The sequence below is a fragment of the Sinocyclocheilus rhinocerous genome, unplaced genomic scaffold (assembly GCF_001515625.1).
Source record: "Sinocyclocheilus rhinocerous isolate Xijiao unplaced genomic scaffold, SAMN03320098_v1.1 scaffold450, whole genome shotgun sequence".
Classification (NCBI taxonomy): domain Eukaryota; kingdom Metazoa; phylum Chordata; class Actinopteri; order Cypriniformes; family Cyprinidae; genus Sinocyclocheilus; species Sinocyclocheilus rhinocerous.
The window spans coordinates 192187-197038 of record NW_015653457.1 but is presented as its reverse complement, the minus strand read 5'-3'; positions in this window follow the sequence as shown (position 1 = coordinate 197038).

The window sequence follows — 4852 nt, the reverse complement described above, 5'->3', positions numbered from 1 at the left end:
ATCGTCCCAGTACTTTAGTACTGTACATTTAGTTCTGGAACTAAAGTGGTGCGGAAGGCCCTAATGTTTGTGTAGAGCAGTGGTCTTCACTATTTTTTTCATGGGAGCCGCACTGATAGGGCAAAGTCAATCGGAGAGCCACTTTTACCGCGAAGTATCAAAAGTTACATCCAGTCATAAATAGCACGTCTTTTTACGAATCTGTCATATGCAATACAATGCAATACAAAAGGGGCTATCATTCTTTATCATTTACCAGTCAAATTTGTAACGGAGACAAGATTATAAAAAAAAAAAAAACAGGATTACCTTAATGCTGGAAAGACCTTAAGTTATTAAATTTTTTTATACTAGCCCATCGTGTATCTAACCATCCAAGTGCACATTCGGAGTTAAGAGATTAAAACTGGCACCTCCGCAGTGAGTTAGTGTCATGGATGTTGGACAGAGCAAGTGTAAATATTTTTTCTAGTCTATATTTCCATCTTGTAATGCCGCTGTTTTAGGTATTTAAAAAAAATATATACATTATTTGTAATAGAGCAGACACTGTCTGACCGTGTCTACACCGGACGCGACAGTTGTCGTGCTGCGCCCTGCTGCGCTAAAAGTCTGTCTACACTTGACGCGACAAAGCGACAGTTGCAAATCATTTGAACGTAGTGTCAGTACAGTTCGTCATAAATAGAACGAGGCATCAGTTTACTGATGGGGATCGTGTCACATCGCATGGCGCCGCGCCGCATCCAGTGTAGACAACATCACTGGGTTCTATTGTCTTTTGTCGGATCGCGCCACTCGCGTTCGGTGTAGACATGGTGTGAGTTTTTTTTAATGGGTTATGTTATAGCCCTGCTTGTTTTTAATGTTTTTATGAAATATCTGTATTGACTGCATGATCATATCATCGTATTATTTACTGCCATGCGAGCCACAAAGTAAAGCTTGGCGAGCCGCATGAGGCTCGCGAGCTGCGCAATGAGTAACACTGGATTAGAGCCACAGATCAAATTGAGCAAAATTTAAAACTTATGTTCACGGCAAAGATTAAACAAACCACATTCTGTCATAATCAAATCTGCTTTGAAACAAACCCTGGCCCTTCCTGTGTAATTCTCACACAATTCAGTCACACAATCAAGATATCAGTTCAGAGTATTCTGGTCTTTACCAGAGGACAAGAGTCCAGATTGATTTTCTTTCCGTCTTAATTCCTCCCCACAGTGTTAAGGGCAAATGAAGTTCTTCCATTTAGCTGCAGGCGACTGCTGCCATGTCACAGTTTGAGTCTGGCAGTCTGCTGTGAATTTTTCCAGCTTCATTTTGTTTATTGCACTATAATCTGACATGGTCTCATGTGACAGATTTCGCTTTTTAGAACCCATTTATATAATTCTTTTGCATACGGTAACAATGTTTATAAAACATACATTTGCAGGTCTAAAATTGGATTGTTGGAGTCACATTTGAAGCTATTATATTCGCACACCTGTGACTGCACATCAATTATATCAAAATTCAAAAAAGTACAACTGAGAGTACCATGACGCGAGCGTGTGGTGGCGCTGACCCAGATTCAAAATATCTTAAATTGTGTTCCGAAGACGAACGAAGGTCTTACAGGTTTCGAACAACACGAGGGTGAGTAATTAATGACAGAATTTTCATTTTTGGGTGAACTAACCCTTTAAACATTTCTGGCCTCGCCCCTGCCATACAGACAAATAAAAACAAAATCTTAAATAAATGTTCAATATCAACCAATATATATCCAATATCTATACAGATAAACAAAAAGAATCTCAGCAGATAACCGGTGTGGTACCGATACATTTTGCATCTTTACAGAAAAACATTATTTTTAACATATTGCGCCGAGTGTGATATTAGCACCAGTATGACCCCAATGAAAAAATTTGATAAATGGATTTGCAAGTAGTCATGAATAAATAGGAAATGTGTCTGCTTGAGTGCATGCTGGAAAATGGACCTACTAAAGATAACAAAATGATCCCCCTTGGAATGGGGAGGTAGCTAATGTGCCTTAGCGAGACCCCTCATTGCAGCTAATTCATGCTTCAGTGGCACCTCTGCAATATGGAGCCACATCCACCGTCAAGGATGGAGACACTGCAGTCGGCTTTAAAATCCTTTTCATTTGCAGACGTATGTTAATGACTAGATATTAGCTTCCTGGAAAGTCATCTTTGTGGTGATTCATCTGAGTAATAAGTACCTTAAGCTGGATACTATCTCAGTAAAAGTATGGGGCTATTTCTCTAATGTGCAGAGTTATAAGGCAAACAGAAAGTGTGTGCGCAGTCCCTGCTGAGAGATCTCAGTGTGCTTCCTTCATAGTATTGGCACAAAACAAGGCTCTCAGCAAGAGGCGTGGACATCCTCCTTCTCACTCTCTCTAGCTCTTACTTGGAAAAGAAAAAATATATATTTTGATTCATTCAGTAGGGAAAACATCAGGAAATAACATGAGCCAGACTTGAACTTTTGTCACCCGTATGAGTTCCACAACTCTATGACCCTGTTTACACCATGTAGTAACATCCTTCTCAAAGTTTTTTGTGATTGCATTGCAAGTGGTAGGTTTCTAAATTTGTGACTATATAATAACTGACATCACTTAAATTTTCACATAAAAAGTATCTAAAAAGAAAAGAAAGACCAAAACTGAATCTTAACCACTAAGCCATTGGTTCTCGGTGCTCTGGTTCACTAAATGTGAAAATAAGACCTTAGATAATGTGAGAGTAATTTAAGAGGCAAATATCTCCCTTCATTTAACGTCTTCCGACATGTTATCCTCTGCAGATGTGCTTCATTGCACCTAATCAAATAAATATGTAATTGAACAGGGATGAACTGCCTGACTGCTGCCCATCGCGTGGGAGCAGTTATAGTTTTAGGAATTTGAATTGAATTCATTAACATATTAATTCTACAATCACTGAGAAATTACTCAAATTCATTTAAATGAGCAGAAAGGTTTGGCTGGTTAGCATGGTCCAGTTAGCCCTACTGGTAGAGGCCAAAACAAAACAAAAAAAGATGAGCAGCTGCTACTGAGATGAATGGGAATACTAACAGCTGTCTACACATTCATGATGTTAACAGATAGCTTTCTTCAGGGAGACCTGCTTGACGCTAACGTTAGCTTTTAATATATATTTTACATCTCCTTGATGCTAACAGACAAATTTCTTCATGTATTATTTAACTCCTTATTGCTAACATTAGCTTTCTGTGAGTATTATAAACCTACTAGATGCTAACATTAGCTTTCATGGGTATTTGATGTTAATGAATTAGCTTTCTTGAGGTATAATGCACCTCCTTGATGTCAACAGATGGCTTTCTTCAAGTATTATAGACCTTCTTGATGCTAACATTAGCTTTCTTGGGTATTTGATGTTGACAAATTAGCTCTATTCAGCCATAATACACCTCCTGATGCTAGCTTTCTTTAGGCATTTTAGATCTCCTTGATGCTAACATTAGCTTTCTCAGATATTTGATGCTAACAAATGAGGAATACTACACCTCCTCGATGCTAACCAAGAGTTTTCTTTTGTATTAATACATCTCCATGATGCTATATAGCTTTCTTGTGTTACCATGTTTTTACTACAAATAAAAGCAAAAAAACAAAAAAAACATGGTTGTTATAGTTAAAGTCTGCATGAAATCAAAATTGACTTTATTTACTTTACTAGCGCACATTGCTAGTCTTGATGTAAACAATTAATCTGTGCAAGTTAATCCGCTGAAAAAAATAGTTTGTTTTGGTAATCTTTAATCAAAATCTGATCATTTGCTTCCGCTCTGGAATGGCATTCCTTTTCTGATGACGTCAGTTTGACGGCTTGGGCAGAATATCCTTAAACACACCGCTCCAACCGTTAGATTGCTATGAGTGAGAGACAGAGAGGAGGAGCGCAAACATAAAACCATGCCCTCTATTCAATATTCCGTTTCAGATGGAAATACGTCACTACACTGAAATAAAGTCGGCAGCAACTTCCAGTTCACGTGGACTTTAAACTATGGTAACTACAAATTAACCATGGTTTTACTACACAAACCATATAGTTTAACCATGGTAGGCCTATTTGTAATACAACTGGTTATACAAATATAGTCAATACACCAAATAAAGCCATGGTTATTAACATTTTTCTATAATAAAACTATAGTTAATTTTCGTAAGGGATACCTTCACGATGCTAAGAATGTTAGCTTTCTACAAGTACTCTATTATAAACATATTTGATGCTAACATTAGCTTTCTCAGGTATTTTCTTGAGGTACATTACTACTTGTTGCTAACATATAACTTTCTCCAGGTATTATACACATCTTTGATGCAAAACCGATAGCTTTTCCATGGTATTGTCTTGCGTGATGCTAACATTAACTTTCTATGAGTATTATAGTTTCCATGATGCTAACACATAGATTTCTCCAGGTATTATAGCTTCATACTTGTTTTTAAGACATTATTGATGCATTATTGATAACAGATTTAATAATCTTAAAAAAAGTTATAAAGTTTTTTTTCATTTGGGTGATTTTCTCAGTAAATATGTCATCCGCTCATAATTAATATATTAATGACTTAATACTGAAAAAAATCATACAAATCAAAATATTTCAACCCTAAATAATTAGTGCATTTTTCCTCTATTAATGAATAGATGAAGCCTTTGACTTCAGGAAGGGGATTTCTGTGACTGCTGACTCATAAAAGTGATGTAATGGTCCTGTTGTGTTGATTGCTGACATCAGCTCAGTATAATTCTATTTAAGCGGCCATTCATCGTCAAGATTCCATCACCCT